The sequence below is a fragment of the Chiloscyllium punctatum genome, chromosome 13 (assembly GCF_047496795.1).
Source record: "Chiloscyllium punctatum isolate Juve2018m chromosome 13, sChiPun1.3, whole genome shotgun sequence".
In the NCBI taxonomy this organism is placed as follows: Eukaryota; Metazoa; Chordata; class Chondrichthyes; order Orectolobiformes; family Hemiscylliidae; genus Chiloscyllium; species Chiloscyllium punctatum.
The window spans coordinates 48,946,102-48,963,221 of NC_092751.1; the positions used below are offsets into that span (position 1 = coordinate 48,946,102).

The window sequence follows — 17,120 nt, forward strand, 5'->3', positions numbered from 1 at the left end:
AATTGGTCACTCGTACCTGTGTCAGCTCGGGAGTTACAAAATATGGGTTAAAGCGGAAACACTGGGGATTGGATCATGTTTCAAGTATTTACGTGAGGCAGGAAGCAGTGATTAGGATCTGACTACAGGAGCAGCAAATAGGTTGTATAGCGCATAGGAGAACTTTGAAGTATTGAATTCTGATTGATGGGCCGATCATGCTTTCACTAGGCCACGCTGTTGCAGAAGATAATATGTCAGTGTCTCTCGCAATTGTGATGTCGCAGGCAAATATCACCGTTACTTTGCAGGAAATTCCTTTTTCCAATGTGACGACAGTCTGTATGTAAAATAGCTTCTAAATTTAATCCTTTCTCATAAATAATTCCACTCCATCTCAGTGTGTTCAATTGTCTTCTTTCTAATTTACCTGTTATTGTGCCTGCATTGAAGTTGCTTTGCTCCTTCTGCGAATCTTTTACAGTCTGGGTGATGTGATGCATTTGTATTGACCCACCTTCTGACAGAATTTTCCACTTCACTTCAGCCCGTCCTAACTTCGCTATCTGATACCATTCCCGTTGTCTGGGTGTTAAGCGCTCGTCTCAGACACAGACTACCCTCACCCAAAATAAACGCAAAACTCAGACACACTGTGATCACTGCAATATACCGGCCATTCGAACTGACAACCGGAAGCGGCAGAGACAGGCCACGATAAATGCCGGAAGAAACAGCACAGAAGCGCGTCACAGGAGGTTCCCAAACACTGAGGATGTCAACTCGACGAAACGTTTGCAAGACAAATTCCCAGCTCCACAACAGAACCACAACAGGGGCTCTATTCTCTTCTCATGAGGAAGAAGGTACTTATCTCAATCTGTGGAATTCCCTATTCAAAATGCGGTGGATGCCAGGACAATGAGCCAATTTAATGAAGAGATACAGATGTTTAATTTGCAATGAGATGAAGGGTGAGAGAGCAGGCTGGAAAATCCAGCTGAGACCGATGTGAGCTCAATCATCACCGTATTAAATGGTGGGGCTGGTTCTCCAGTGCCCAGTGCTTATCTTCTAACGGTAATAACTGGAAAGCTGAATCCAAAAATCACCAACTTCACCAAAGGAGATTTTCGGAAAATGACAGATAGTCAAGTGCATTAGCATACCAAGCTTAGATAGTGAGGAAGTGTGTAGAAGATAATGATTTTGCAATTTTAAACTCAGGGGAGAGAGTGATTTATGGTTTTAGACTGTGTGGTACATTCACACCGTCCAGAATACTCTGTTGTGATTACCTATCCTGTACTTTATTACACAGCCAAGGTCTCTGACAATGAAAACCAAAACACCCAGGAAACATCGCCTCCCCTCTTAATCTGATAAAAGAATTCTGAGAAGTCTGGTTGAACTTAGAACACAGATGGAAAGCTGGAAGATTAGATCCACTCCCAAGATCCAGTGCTTAAACAAAAGGAGACTACAATAGAATGAGGCAGGAGTTGGCTAATGTGGACTGGAAACAAAGACTTTATGGTGGGAAAGTTGGCGGACAGTGCAGGAATATCAAAGCCATTTTTCGAAGTGCTCAGCAAAAGTATATAGCAGGGAAAAGGAAGGACTGTAGGAAGAGGAGTCATCTGGCAAGGGTGGCTCAGGAAATAAGGTAGTCTATCAAAATGAAATAAAATACATAAATATTGGCAAAGACCAAGGAGATTAGAAAAACTTTAAAGATCAACAGAAAGCGAGATGGAATTGGCGGAGAAAAGTGATTAATACCTGTCCCTTGGGTTGGAATAGCAGTTTACCCTGCTGAGGGGAACATATTGTGTGGGGAATATATGGCCTCTGTAATTGCTGAAGTACTTAACTGTTACCATTGAGATAATCTTAGAACATAGAACATAGAACAATACAGCACAGAACAGGCCCTTCGGCCCACAATGTTGTGCCGAACTTCTATCCTAGATTAAGCACCCATCCATGGACATATCCAAATGCCGCTTAAAGGTCGCAAATGAATCTGACTCTACCACTCCCACGGGCAGTGCATTCCATGCCCCCACCACTCTCTGGGTAAAGAACCCACCCCTGACATCTCCCCTATACCTTCCACCCTTCACCTTAAATTTATGTCCCCTTGTAACACTCTGTTGTACCCGGGGAAAAAGTTTCTGACTGTCTACTCTATCTATTCCCCTGATCATCTTTCAACCTCTATCAAGTCACCCCTCATCCTTCGCCGTTCCAACGAGAAAAGGCCGAGAACTCTCAACCTATCCTCGTACGACCTACTCTCCATTCCAGGCAACATCCTGGTAAATCTTCTCTGCACCGTCTCCAAAGCTTCCACATCTTTCCTAAAGTGAGGCGACCATAACTGCACACAGTACTCCAAATGTGGCCTAACCAAAGTCCTGTACAGCTGCAACATCACCTCACGACTCTTGAATTCAATCCCTCTGCTAATGAACGATAATACTCCATGGGCCTTCTTACAAACTCTATCCACCTGAGTGGCAACCTTCAAAGATCTATGTACATAGACCCCAAGATCCCTCTGTTCCTCCACCTGACCAAGAACCCTACCATTAACCCTGTATTCCGCATTCTTATTTGTTCATCCAAAATGGACAACCTCACACTTGGCAGGGTTGAACTCCATCTGCCACTCCTCAGCCCAGCTCTGCATCATATCTAAGTCCCTCTGCAGCCGACAACAGCCCTCCTCACTGTCCACAACTCCACCTATCTTTGTATCATCTGCAAATTTACTGACCCACCCTTCGACTCCCTCATCTAAGTCATTAATAAAAATTACAAACAGCAGAGGACCCAGAACTGATCCCTGCGGAACTCCACTTGTAACTGGACTCCATGCTGAATATTTACCATCTACCACCACTCTCTGACTTCGACCGGTTAGCCAGTTTTCTATCCAATTGGCCAAATTTCCCTCTATCCCATGCCTCCTGACTTTCCGCATAAGCCTACCATGGGGAACCTTATCAAATGCCTTACTACAATCCATGTACACTACATCCACTGCTCTACCCTCATCCACATGCTTGGTCACCTCCTCGAAGAATTCAATAAGACTTGTAAGGCAAGACCTACCCTTCACAAATCCGTGCTGGCTGTCCCGAATCAAGCAGTGTCTTTCCAGATACTCGTAAATCCTATCCCTCAGTACCCTTTCCATTACTTTGCCTACCACAGAAGTAAGACTAACTGGCCTGTAATTCCCGGGGTTATCCCTATTCCCTTTTTTGAACAGGGGCACAACATTCGCTACTCTCCAGTCCCCTGGTACCACCTCAGTTGCCAGTGAAGACGAGAAGATCATTGCCAACGGTACTGCAATTTCCTCTCTTGCTTCCCACATAATCCTCGGATATATCCCGTCAGGCCCGGGGGACTTGTCTATCCTCAAGTTGTTCAAAATGTCCAACACATCTTCCTTCCTAACAGGTATCTCTTCTAGCTTATCAGTCCGTTTCACACTCTCCTCTTCAACAATACGGTCCCTCTCGTTCGTAAATACTGAAGAGAAGTACTTGTTCAAGACCTCTCCTATCTCTTCCGACTCAATACACAGTCTCCCACCACTGTCCTTGATCGGACCTACCCTCGTTCTCGTCATTCTCAGGTTTCTCACGTACGCATAGAATGCCTTGGGGTTATCCTTGATCCTATCCGCCAGGATAATCTTGATCAAGTTAAAAATCACAGCACACTCCAAAGGCTTGTACCTCAAAATAATCCTGTTGGATTGCAACTTGGTGATGTGTGGTTTTTAACTTTGTCCACCCCACCACCGGCTCCTCGACATCAGAATCCTGAGAGATACCCCACTGAAACTGAAGCGCCTGTCAGATACTTGAGGGAGTCACAGGGGTGTGGGGGAAGGGTATGTGGTTTAACCACAAAGTGCTGAACTGAACTAGACTTTCTAACTGCCGTTGCCATGGAGATAATACTGAGAGACAGTCTCTATTCAAAGTCCCAAACCACAACGGTATACGAATGGGAGCTGTACATCCGACAGGCAGGGAGTTACCTGATGCTGTCTGGAGGTATTTTGTATGTACACTATCCAGGTATCTGCCATGTCTCATAAATGAAGATTCAAAGAAGACCTCTCACAGTTCTGTGCCGAGTTATTCCTATCCAGCAGGGTTCAGGAATATGAGTACACAGCAGTCAGCCTTCACAGTGGAGGATACGAAGAACAGGACAGGAATTGATAAGGAGACTGAGGAAGGTGAGGACCTAGATAATAACAATTATCGTGAAAGAGTTAGAGCTGGGCAAGTTAATGGAGCGAAAGGTACACAAGTCTCATTGCCCTGATGGAATACATCCCAGGATACCAGAGTTAGTGGGAGAAATAGGAAATGCACTTAGAATTGTAGAATCTTACAGCAGAGATAGGCCCTTTGGCCCAAACTGGCCCATGCCGACCAGAATGTCTATCCACACTAACCCCATTTCCCTGCACTTGCCCATTTGCTTTTGACCCTTTCCTATCCATGTATTTGTCCAAATGCCTTTTCCCTGTTGTGAGTGTTCCTGCCTGACCCACTTCCACTGGCAGGTCATTCCATATACATACCACCCTCTGTCGAAAACAGTTGCCCCTCAGCTTCCCTTTTATTCTTTCTCCGCTAACCTTAAACTGATCTAATCAAGCCGTCCAATCCTTGAGTTCCTGGGAAAAGGATGAGTGCATTCACCTTATCCATGACCCTCATGGTCTTATACACTTCTAGAAAATAACCCACTCAGTTTCCTCTGCACTAAACGTAAAATCCTCACTTGTACAACCTCTCCCTATAACACAGACCCCGAAGCGCTGGCAACATCCTTTTAAATTGTTCTGCACTTTTTACTGTTTCATACAGAAAAATACATTACATTCATCATATTCTCACTATTTCCCCACGGTGCTGGAACCGACATGACAATGCAAATCGATTACAATCCATGATCGAGAATGAACTCCTTGACAACAATCCCGTTTTGATAGTGTTTCCCATGGTGCAGGTATACGAGTGTCTTTCTGGTTGTATGGTTAATTCTCACAGATACATTTGGAGCTGAAAGGAGTCTGAGAAGATAGACTCAGCTTACCATTGATTTTTGTCTGGATTGATGGGCTCTCATTATCTGCTGCGAAATTGATATTGTAGACGGGCACATCCCAGCAGCTGTGCGAGTCGGAGAGGGATCATGGAACCATTTTCATGTGACTTGGCATCTGTTGTTATGCAGGAGAGCACAGTTGGAAACGCAAGAAAATGGTGCGCGCGGCCGGCTGGTAGTGTGGCCGAGCGGTCTAAGGCGCTGGATCCAGGTTCCAGTCTCGAAAGGGGCGTGGGTTCGAATCCCACCACTGCCATTTCTGCACATCAACTCCAACGCTGCAGCTTTTTTGTTAAAATGCTGTTTCTGTCCCCACTGTATTGATGTTGAAAACAAAAGTAAAATGGCTTTGCTTCCCGGGGAATTAACTGTGGTGTGGGATAGTGCCGAATATTTCAAAGTGTCTCTGTCTGTCATGATCGTGTTCGCCTCCCGCGCAGAAAATCGCAAGCAGCTGTGCTGTTCCAGGCAAGTTGAGCTTGTACTGGAACCGAATGGAGACCGGTATTTCATCGCTGTTGTGAAACAAAGTCCTGGGGTGACTCGACTCGTCGTTATTTGGTTTTTCGGCCAATGGGAAAATCGTTCCAACGAATTTCGATGTGATATGTTGTTGAATTTCTCCCATTTCCTTCGTTTCCGTCCTGGAGACATCGGAAGGGAAAGGTAATCTAATCGAGACTGTGATTGGTGAAATTCACTTTTTATGGCCCATTCTTATTAGGTTCTTTCTTTCTCTCTTTTCAGTATTGTCTGGGAAGTGGTGGTTCCCTAAGGCTGCAGTATGTGTGAAAGAGTAGTTTGGAATTGTCCTGTTGTTAGTTGTGAGATTACTTTATAAATCATGCCCTCGGACTGTCTCACATTTAGCATTCATGCATCTCTGTGTCTGAAAATGCATTAGGTATGCCAGCTTTGTTTGTGTTCCGTGTTAAATGCTTTCTGTTTTGCGATTCGCTCAATACTTTACGAGTTAACAGCGTTTCTGAGGAAACTTCCAGCTGCAAAAGTCCTTAACTGAGGATCTGGGAAAATTTCACAGAGTATGGTCAGTCGGAGCAAAAGTAAGGAAGTCGTTCCTTTCTGCAGTGTTTCGCAATACTACCTTTCCCGTGAGCATCGAACACAGTAAAGGATTGTGCCACAGACTGCGACGGCAAGCTCCGCTAAAAAGTAATCCTTTAAAGCAGGTGTAAGCAACACAACGTTTTTGGGGGACACCGCGTGGAAACAGATACTTCGGTGTATCTCGTCCATGCTCAGCACATAGCCAAATATAAACAAGTCCGGTTCCCCAGTATTTGGCCCCAAACCCTCTCAACCCATCCTATCCAGAAACTCATGCAATTTTCTGAGCCTCCTCCGCTTCCTCTGGGAGCTCATTCCATCCACGCACAACCTTCTGTGTGGGAAATGTGCCTCAGGTCCTTTGTCAATTTCAGCCCACTCACCTTAAACCTATGCTCTCGAGTTTTCAACTCACCCCAACTTGGGTAAAACACGTAAATACTCAGTTTCCAACCCTTCCATTAGATCATGTCGCAGTCGTTACGCTGCAGGGAAAGTCGTCCCAGCCTAGTCGACCTCGCCCTACGGTCCAAACATTGACCACATCCTTGTCTATATTTTATCATCAATTTCACGTGTCTTTTTTTTATGTTTTGAAGATGTCAATTACGCTGGACAACAACGAGCTATTGGAAACAGAAAGGTGAAACGAAGAATGGCTTCAACTTTCAGTGCTGGATGCCCCTGAGCTGCCGGACGGGCGGCTGCGGCTTGTTTCTGTAGCGTAGTGGTCATCACGTTCGCCTCACACGCGAAAGGTCCCCAGTTCGAAACTGGGCAGAAACTGCTTTGTTCTTCATCGGCAGCCTTTTACATGGACAAGAACGGTGCTTTCTTGCTTGCTTTCCCATCTGCAAACCTGCCTTCGAAGTTGCTTGAACAAATCTGCTCGCGTAGTGAAATGTAATGCAATTCCATTTAATGACTGTGCAAAGAATTGTAAAGTTTTTATCCAAACTGGTTCTGATCATATGCAATTCTGTTTGAGAGTGTAGTTACCCCCTTCTGATCCTTCTACGAAAAGCAGTACCGCATTTGCATTCCTTGCGCAGGCGGCTCGGTTCAAAGACAGGGAAGAAGCTGATGCGCTGGTGTCACAGTGCACCACGGATTCCTGAACTTGTCTGTCTGTTAAATGTACCCCAAAGGCGTCTCTGAAAGGCCTCGTTTGGAAGCTGTCTGTCGTTATTCAACGTACGAGAATTGGCACCAGAGGTCCTGAATCATGTTTTGGAGCAGTTCGCACTTGAGTGGCTCTTTCAATCAGCAACAGCAATGAAAGAAATTACACTCTCAGAGGAACCTCTGGACCTGTGCTTTCATGGTGTCGCTAGTATTAAGGTGCGCCCCGAGACCTAAGCCACGTTGGAACTGAAACGGAGGAATCGACAGAGAGGTTACAGAATGACATCGCATCCATTTGGTTTTCTTGAAATCACTGAGGAGCAGGAAAATGTAAACGGCGAAGTCGAGTGGGGAAGTCAGGCAGTTGCAGCTCTGGAGAAACCCCTTCTTTGTGACTCACTCAGCAACCAGACACGTGAAGGTGACTCAGAGGCGTGAGAGCTCTTCACATCGAGAACAAAAAGCAATCAAGGGCAGTTAGCACCTCTTCCGGAGTGGGGGTGGGGTGAGGTAATTACCTTTTGACTTTGTTACTATGTTGAGAAACTGCCTTTTAGATTGAGGTGAACAGAAAATGCATTTCTAATAAGCACCATGGAATTGAGCAAAATTTATTGAGTCGCTTCTCGTCGATTCCCACACAGGTTTCCAACTCAGTTGCTATCCATGTGGCTGATGTCCAGGAGTGAACATCTCTGCAGCAAATTGCACGGTTAGGGTAAAAGGCACGGAAAGTGTCATCTCGAACTGGCTCCGAGGTCAGATCATGCTCACAATGGGATCTGTCGTTCTCGAATAGGAATGCGACCTCCGGTTTTAGGGTGGAGAACATTGTTTGGGACTCTTTTTCTGCAAAACAGACACAGTGACTGAAATTACGCTGCACGGTATGATGTGGAACACGGCTTTGTGCATTTTCCCTGTAGTCCGGTGTGCTTCATGTTCCGCGTAAACGTGAAACTTGCCCTGTTTCAAGCAATGGGTGAAATCATTTAGCAAAGCAAGAATCGAAATTGCAGTAATGTCAAGCAGCTCGTGGTTATTTGACCAAATCATAACCGAACATATATTCTCACAGATACATTTGGAGCTGAAAGGAGTCTGAGAAGATAGACTCAGCTTACCATTGATTTTTGTCTGGATTGATGGGCTCTCATTATCTGCTGCGAAATTGATATTGTAGACGGGCACATCCCAGCAGCTGTGCGAGTCGGAGAGGGATCATGGAACCATTTTCATGTGACTTGGCATCTGTTGTTATGCAGGAGAGCACAGTTGGAAACGCAAGAAAATGGTGCGCGCGGCCGGCTGGTAGTGTGGCCGAGCGGTCTAAGGCGCTGGATCCAGGTTCCAGTCTCGAAAGGGGCGTGGGTTCGAATCCCACCACTGCCATTTCTGCAGATCAACTCCAACGCTGCAGCTTTTTTGTTAAAATGCTGTTTCTGTCCCCTCTGTATTGATGTTGAAAACAAAAGAAAAATGGCTTTGCTTCCCGGGGAATTAACTGTGGTGTGGGATAGTGCCGAATATTTCAAAGTGTCTCTGTCTGTCATGATCGTGTTCGCCTCCCGCGCAGAAAATCGCAAGCAGCTGTGCTGTTCCAGGCAAGTTGAGCTTGTACTGGAACCGAATGGAGACCGGTATTTCATCGCTGTTGTGAAACAAAGTCCTGGGGTGACTCGACTCGTCGTTATTTGGTTTTTCGGCCAATGGGAAAATCGTTCCAACGAATTTCGATGTGATATGTTGTTGAATTTCTCCCATTTCCTTCGTTTCCGTCCTGGAGACATCGGAAGGGAAAGGTAATCTAATCGAGACTGTGATTGGTGAAATTCACTTTTTATGGCCCATTCTTATTAGGTTCTTTCTTTCTCTCTTTTCAGTATTGTCTGGGAAGTGGTGGTTCCCTAAGGCTGCAGTATGTGTGAAAGAGTAGTTTGGAATTGTCCTGTTGTTAGTTGTGAGATTACTTTATAAATCATGCCCTCGGACTGTCTCACATTTAGCATCTCAGTGTCTGAAAATGCATTAGGTATGCCAGCTTTGTTTGTGTTCCGTGTTAAATGCTTTCTGTTTTGCGATTCGCTCAATACTTTACGAGTTAACAGCGTTTCTGAGGAAACTTCCAGCTGCAAAAGTCCTTAACTGAGGATCTGGGAAAATTTCACAGAGTATGGTCAGTCGGAGCAAAAGTAAGGAAGTCGTTCCTTTCTGCAGTGTTTCGCAATACTACCTTTCCCGTGAGCATCGAACACAGTAAAGGATTGTGCCACAGACTGCGACGGCAAGCTCCGCTAAAAAGTAATCCTTTAAAGCAGGTGTAAGCAACACAACGTTTTTGGGGGACACCGCGTGGAAACAGATACTTCGGTGTATCTCGTCCATGCTCAGCACATAGCCAAATATAAACAAGTCCGGTTCCCCAGTATTTGGCCCCAAACCCTCTCAACCCATCCTATCCAGAAACTCATGCAATTTTCTGAGCCTCCTCCGCTTCCTCTGGGAGCTCATTCCATACACGCACAACCTTCTGTGTGGGAAATGTGCCTCAGGTCCTTTGTCAATTTCAGCCCACTCACCTTAAACCTATGCTCTCGAGTTTTCAACTCACCCCAACTTGGGTAAAACACGTAAATACTCAGTTTCCAACCCTTCCATAAGATCATGTCGCAGTCGTTACGCTGCAGGGAAAGTCGTCCCAGCCTAGTCGACCTCGCCCTACGGTCCAAACATTGACCACATCCTTGTCTATATTTTATCATCAATTTCACGTGTCTTTTTTTTATGTTTTGAAGATGTCAATTACGCTGGACAACAACGAGCTATTGGAAACAGAAAGGTGAAACGAAGAATGGCTTCAACTTTCAGTGCTGGATGCCCCTGAGCTGCCGGATGGGCGGCTGCGGCTTGTTTCTGTAGTGTAGTGGTCATCACGTTCGCCTCACACGCGAAAGGTCCCCAGTTCGAAACTGGGCAGAAACTGCTTTGTTCTTCATCGGCAGCCTTTTACATGGACAAGAACGGTGCTTTCTTGCTTGCTTTCCCATCTGCAAACCTGCCTTCGAAGTTGCTTGAACAAATCTGCTCGCGTAGTGAAATGTAATGCAATTCCATTTAATGACTGTGCAAAGAATTGTAAAGTTTTTATCCAAACTGGTTCTGATCATATGCAATTCTGTTTGAGAGTGTAGTTACCCCCTTCTGATTCTTCTACGAAAAGCAGTACCGCATTTGCATTCCTTGCGCAGGCGGCTCGGTTCAAAGACAGGGAAGAAGCTGATGCGCTGGTGTCACAGTGCACCACGGATTCCTGAACTTGTCTGTCTGTTAAATGTACCCCAAAGGCGTCTCTGAAAGGCCTCGTTTGGAAGCTGTCTGTCGTTATTCAACGTACGAGAATTGGCACCAGAGGTCCTGAATCATGTTTTGGAGCAGTTCGCACTTGAGTGGCTCTTTCAATCAGCAACAGCAATGAAAGAAATTACACTCTCAGAGGAACCTCTGGACCTGTGCTTTCATGGTGTCGCTAGTATTAAGGTGCGCCCCGAGACCTAAGCCACGTTGGAACTGAAACGGAGGAATCGACAGAGAGGTTACAGAATGACATCGCATCCATTTGGTTTTCTTGAAATCACTGAGGAGCAGGAAAATGTAAACGGCGAAGTCGAGTGGGGAAGTCAGGCAGTTGCAGCTCTGGAGAAACTCCTTCTTTGTGACTCACTCAGCAACCAGACACGTGAAGGTGACTCAGAGGCGTGAGAGCTCTTCACATCGAGAACAAAAAGCAATCAAGGGCAGTTAGCACCTCTTCCGGAGTGGGGGTGGGGTGAGGTAATTACCTTTTGACTTTGTTACTATGTTGAGAAACTGCCTTTTAGATTGAGGTGAACAGAAAATGCATTTCTAATAAGCACCATGGAATTGAGCAAAATTTATTGAGTCGCTTCTCGTCGATTCCCACACAGGTTTCCAACTCAGTTGGTATCCATGTGGCTGATGTCCAGGAGTGAACATCTCTGCAGCAAATTGCACGGTGAAGGTAAAAGGCAAGGAAAGTGTCATCTCGAACTGGCTCCGAGGTCAGAGCGTCCTCACAATGCAATCTGTCGTTCTCGAATAGGAATGCGACCTCCGGTTTTAGGGTGGAGAACATTGTTTGGGACTCTTTTTCTGCAAAACAGACACAGTGACTGAAATTACGCTGCACGGTATGATGTGGAACACGGCTTTGTGCATTTTCCCTGTAGTCCGGTGTGCTTCATGTTCCGCGTAAACGTGAAACTTGCCCTGTTTCAAGCAATGGGTGAAATCATTTAGCAAAGCAAGAATCGAAATTGCAGTAATGTCAAGCAGCTCGTGGTTATTTGACCAAATCATAACCGAACATATATTCTCACAGATACATTTGGAGCTGAAAGGAGTCTGAGAAGATAGACTCAGCTTACCATTGATTTTTGTCTGGATTGATGGGCTCTCATTATCTGCTGCGAAATTGATATTGTAGACGGGCACATCCCAGCAGCTGTGCGAGTCGGAGAGGGATCATGGAACCATTTTCATGTGACTTGGCATCTGTTGTTATGCAGGAGAGCACAGTTGGAAACGCAAGAAAATGGTGCGCGCGGCCGGCTGGTAGTGTGGCCGAGCGGTCTAAGGCGCTGGATCCAGGTTCCAGTCTCGAAAGGGGCGTGGGTTCGAATCCCACCACTGCCATTTCTGCAGATCAACTCCAACGCTGCAGCTTTTTTGTTAAAATGCTGTTTCTGTCCCCACTGTATTGATGTTGAAAACAAAAGTAAAATGGCTTTGCTTCCCGGGGAATTAACTGTGGTGTGGGATAGTGCCGAATATTTCAAAGTGTCTCTGTCTGTCATGATCGTGTTCGCCTCCCGCGCAGAAAATCGCAAGCAGCTGTGCTGTTCCAGGCAAGTTGAGCTTGTACTGGAACCGAATGGAGACCGGTATTTCATCGCTGTTGTGAAACAAAGACCTGGGGTGACTCGACTCGTCATTATTTGGTTTTTCGGCCAATGGGAAAATCGTTCCAACGAATTTCGATGTGATATGTTGTTGAATTTCTCCCATTTCCTTCGTTTCCGTCCTGGAGACATCGGAAGGGAAAGGTAATCTAATCGAGACTGTGATTGGTGAAATTCACTTTTTATGGCCCATTCTTATTAGGTTCTTTCTTTCTCTCTTTTCAGTATTGTCTGGGAAGTGGTGGTTCCCTAAGGCTGCAGTATGTGTGAAAGAGTAGTTTGGAATTGTCCTGTTGTTAGTTGTGAGATTACTTTATAAATCATGCCCTCGGACTGTCTCACATTTAGCATTCATGCATCTCTGTGTCTGAAAATGCATTAGGTATGCCAGCTTTGTTTGTGTTCCGTGTTAAATGCTTTCTGTTTTGCGATTCGCTCAATACTTTACGAGTTAACAGCGTTTCTGAGGAAACTTCCAGCTGCAAAAGTCCTTAACTGAGGATCTGGGAAAATTTCACAGAGTATGGTCAGTCGGAGCAAAAGTAAGGAAGTCGTTCCTTTCTGCAGTGTTTCGCAATACTACCTTTCCCGTGAGCATCGAACACAGTAAAGGATTGTGCCACAGACTGCGACGGCAAGCTCCGCTAAAAAGTAATCCTTTAAAGCAGGTGTAAGCAACACAACGTTTTTGGGGGACACCGCGTGGAAACAGATACTTCGGTGTATCTCGTCCATGCTCAGCACATAGCCAAATATAAACAAGTCCGGTTCCCCAGTATTTGGCCCCAAACCCTCTCAACCCATCCTATCCAGAAACTCATGCAATTTTCTGAGCCTCCTCCGCTTCCTCTGGGAGCTCATTCCATACACGCACAACGTTCTGTGTGGGAAATGTGCCTCAGGTCCTTTGTCAATTTCAGCCCACTCACCTTAAACCTATGCTCTCGAGTTTTCAACTCACCCCAACTTGGGTAAAACACGTAAATACTCAGTTTCCAACCCTTCCATTAGATCATGTCGCAGTCGTTACGCTGCAGGGAAAGTCGTCCCAGCCTAGTCGACCTCGCCCTACGGTCCAAACATTGACCACATCCTTGTCTATATTTTATCATCAATTTCACGTGTCTTTTTTTTATGTTTTGAAGATGTCAATTACGCTGGACAACAACGAGCTATTGGAAACAGAAAGGTGAAACGAAGAATGGCTTCAACTTTCAGTGCTGGATGCCCCTGAGCTGCCGTATGGGCGGCTGCAGCTTGTTTCTGTAGTGTAGTGGTCATCACGTTCGCCTCACACGCGAAAGGTCCCCAGTTCGAAACTGGGCAGAAACTGCTTTGTTCTTCATCGGCAGCCTTTTACATGGACAAGAACGGTGCTTTCTTGCTTGCTTTCCCATCTGCAAACCTGCCTTCGAAGTTGCTTGAACAAATCTGCTCGCGTAGTGAAATGTAATGCAATTCCATTTAATGACTGTGTAAAGAATTGTAAAGTTTTTATCCAAACTGGTTCTGATCATATGCAATTCTGTTTGAGAGTGTAGTTACCCCCTTCTGATTCTTCTACGAAAAGCAGTACCGCATTTGCATTCCTTGCGCAGGCGGCTCGGTTCAAAGACAGGGAAGAAGCTGATGCGCTGGTGTCACAGTTCACCACGGATTCCTGAACTTGTCTGTCTGTTAAATGTACCCCAAAGGCGTCTCTGAAAGGCCTCGTTTGGAAGCTGTCTGTCGTTATTCAACGTACGAGAATTGGCACCAGAGGTCCTGAATCATGTTTTGGAGCAGTTCGCACTTGAGTGGCTCTTTCAATCAGCAACAGCAATGAAAGAAATTACACTCTCAGAGGAACCTCTGGACCTGTGCTTTCATGGTGTCGCTAGTATTAAGGTGCGCCCCGAGACCTAAGCCACGTTGGAACTGAAACGGAGGAATCGACAGAGAGGTTACAGAATGACATCGCATCCATTTGGTTTTCTTGAAATCACTGAGGAGCAGGAAAATGTAAACGGCGAAGTCGAGTGGGGAAGTCAGGCAGTTGCAGCTCTGGTGAAACTCCTTCTTTGTGACTCACTCAGCAACCAGACACGTGAAGGTGACTCAGAGGCGTGAGAGCTCTTCACATCGAGAACAAAAAGCAATCAAGGGCAGTTAGCACCTCTTCCGGAGTGGGGGTGGGGTGAGGTAATTACCTTTTGACTTTGTTACTATGTTCAGAAACTGCCTTTTAGATTGAGGTGAACAGAAAATGCATTTCTAATAAGCACCATGGAATTGAGCAAAATTTATTGAGTCGCTTCTCGTCGATTCCCACACAGGTTTCCAACTCAGTTGCTATCCATGTGGCTGATGTCCAGGAGTGAACATCTCTGCAGCAAATTGCACGGTTAGGGTAAAAGGCACGGAAAGTGTCATCTCGAACTGGCTCCGAGGGCAGAGCATGCTCACAATGTGATCTGTCGTTCTCGAATAGGAATGCGACCTCCGGTTTTAGGGTGGAGTACATTGTTTGGGACTCTTTTTCTGCAAAACAGACACAGTGACTGAAATTACGCTGCACGGTATGATGTGGAACACGGCTTTGTGCATTTTCCCTGTAGTCCGGTGTGCTTCATGTTCCGTGTAAACGTGAAACTTGCCCTGTTTCAAGCAATGGGTGAAATCATTGAGCAAAGCAAGAATCGAAATTGCAGTAATGTCAAGCAACTCGTGGTTATTTGACCAAATCATAACCGAACATATATTCTCACAGATACATTTGGAGCTGAAAGGAGTCTGAGAAGATAGACTCAGCTTACCATTGATTTTTGTCTGGATTGATGGGCTCTCATTATCTGCTGCGAAATTGATATTGTAGACGGGCACATCCCAGCAGCTGTGCGAGTCGGAGAGGGATCATGGAACCATTTTCATGTGACTTGGCATCTGTTGTTATGCAGGAGAGCACAGTTGGAAACGCAAGAAAATGGTGCGCGCGGCCGGCTGGTAGTGTGGCCGAGCGGTCTAAGGCGCTGGATCCAGGTTCCAGTCTCCAAAGGGGCGTGGGTTCTAATCCCACCACTGCCATTTCTGCAGATCAACTCCAACGCTGCAGCTTTTTTGTTAAAATGCTGTTTCTGTCCCCACTGTATTGATGTTGAAAACAAAAGTAAAATGGCTTTGCTTCCCGGGGAATTAACTGTGGTGTGGGATAGTGCCGAATATTTCAAAGTGTCTCTGTCTGTCATGATCGTGTTCGCCTCCCGCGCAGAAAATCGCAAGCAGCTGTGCTGTTCCAGGCAAGTTGAGCTTGTACTGGAACCGAATGGAGACCGTTATTTCATCGCTGTTGTGAAACAAAGTCCTCGGGTGACTCGACTCGTCGTTATTTGGTTTTTCGGCCAATGGGAAAATCGTTCCAACGAATTTCGATGTGATATGTTGTTGAATTTCTCCCATTTCCTTCGTTTCCGTCCTGGAGACATCGGAAGGGAAAGGTAATCTAATCGAGACTGTGATTGGTGAAATTCACTTTTTATGGCCCATTCTTATTAGGTTCTTTCTTTCTCTCTTTTCAGTATTGTCTGGGAAGTGGTGGTTCCCTAAGGCTGCAGTATGTGTGAAAGAGTAGTTTGGAATTGTCCTGTTGTTAGTTGTGAGATTACTTTATAAATCATGCCCTCGGACTGTCTCACATTTAGCATCTCAGTGTCTGAAAATGCATTAGGTATGCCAGCTTTGTTTGTGTTCCGTGTTAAATGCTTTCTGTTTTGCGATTCGCTCAATACTTTACGAGTTAACAGCGTTTCTGAGGAAACTTCCAGCTGCAAAAGTCCTTAACTGAGGATCTGGGAAAATTTCACAGAGTATGGTCAGTCGGAGCAAAAGTAAGGAAGGCGTTCCTTTCTGCAGTGTTTCGCAATACTACCTTTCCCGTGAGCATCGAACACAGTAAAGGATTGTGCCACAGACTGCGACGGCAAGCTCCGCTAAAAAGTAATCCTTTAAAGCAGGTGTAAGCAACACAACGTTTTTGGGGGACACCGCGTGGAAACAGATACTTCGGTGTATCTCGTCCATGCTCAGCACATAGCCAAATATAAACAAGTCCGGTTCCCCAGTATTTGGCCCCAAACCCTCTCAACCCATCCTATCCTGAAACTCATGCAATTTTCTGAGCCTCCTCCGCTTCCTCTGGGAGCTCATTCCATACACGCACAACCTTCTGTGTGGGAAATGTGCCTCAGGTCCTTTGTCAATTTCAGCCCACTCACCTTAAACCTATGCTCTCGAGTTTTCAACTCACCCCAACTTGGGTAAAACACGTAAATACTCAGTTTCCAACCCTTCCATTAGATCATGTCGCAGTCGTTACGCTGCAGGGAAAGTCGTCCCAGCCTAGTCGACCTCGCCCTACGGTCCAAACATTGACCACATCCTTGTCTATATTTTATCATCAATTTCACGTGTCTTTTTTTTATGTTTTGAAGATGTCAATTACGCTGGACAACAACGAGCTATTGGAAACAGAAAGGTGAAACGAAGAATGGCTTCAACTTTCAGTGCTGGATGCCCCTGAGCTGCCGGACGGGCGGCTGCGGCTTGTTTCTGTAGCGTAGTGGTCATCACGTTCGCCTCACACGCGAAAGGTCCCCAGTTCGAAACTGGGCAGAAACTGCTTTGTTCTTCATCGGCAGCCTTTTACATGGACAAGAACGGTGCTTTCTTGCTTGCTTTCCCATCTGCAAACCTGCCTTCGAAGTTGCTTGAACAAATCTGCTCGCGTAGTGAAATGTAATGCAATTCCATTTAATGACTGTGCAAAGAATTGTAAAGTTTTTTATC

General features: G+C 45.7%; 7 non-coding genes across 7 annotated transcripts; all 7 read left to right on the plus strand.

Annotated features, from left to right (window-relative positions):
* The first annotated feature begins 5,301 nt into the window (after positions 1–5,301).
* trnal-cag (transfer RNA leucine (anticodon CAG)) lies at positions 5,302–5,383 on the plus strand. The gene has a single exon. It is a non-coding gene; the product is annotated as a tRNA-Leu (tRNA).
* A 1,525-nt stretch (positions 5,384–6,908) lies between these two features.
* trnav-cac (transfer RNA valine (anticodon CAC)) lies at positions 6,909–6,981 on the plus strand. Its single transcript has one exon. It is a non-coding gene; the product is annotated as a tRNA-Val (tRNA).
* A 1,649-nt stretch (positions 6,982–8,630) lies between these two features.
* On the plus strand, positions 8,631–8,712 carry trnal-cag (transfer RNA leucine (anticodon CAG)). The gene has a single exon. It is a non-coding gene; the product is annotated as a tRNA-Leu (tRNA).
* A 1,517-nt stretch (positions 8,713–10,229) lies between these two features.
* On the plus strand, positions 10,230–10,302 carry trnav-cac (transfer RNA valine (anticodon CAC)). The gene has a single exon. It is a non-coding gene; the product is annotated as a tRNA-Val (tRNA).
* A 1,649-nt stretch (positions 10,303–11,951) lies between these two features.
* On the plus strand, positions 11,952–12,033 carry trnal-cag (transfer RNA leucine (anticodon CAG)). The gene has a single exon. It is a non-coding gene; the product is annotated as a tRNA-Leu (tRNA).
* A 1,525-nt stretch (positions 12,034–13,558) lies between these two features.
* trnav-cac (transfer RNA valine (anticodon CAC)) lies at positions 13,559–13,631 on the plus strand. Its single transcript has one exon. It is a non-coding gene; the product is annotated as a tRNA-Val (tRNA).
* Positions 13,632–16,879: 3,248 nt separating this feature from the next.
* On the plus strand, positions 16,880–16,952 carry trnav-cac (transfer RNA valine (anticodon CAC)). The gene has a single exon. It is a non-coding gene; the product is annotated as a tRNA-Val (tRNA).
* The last annotated feature ends 168 nt before the right edge of the window (positions 16,953–17,120 follow it).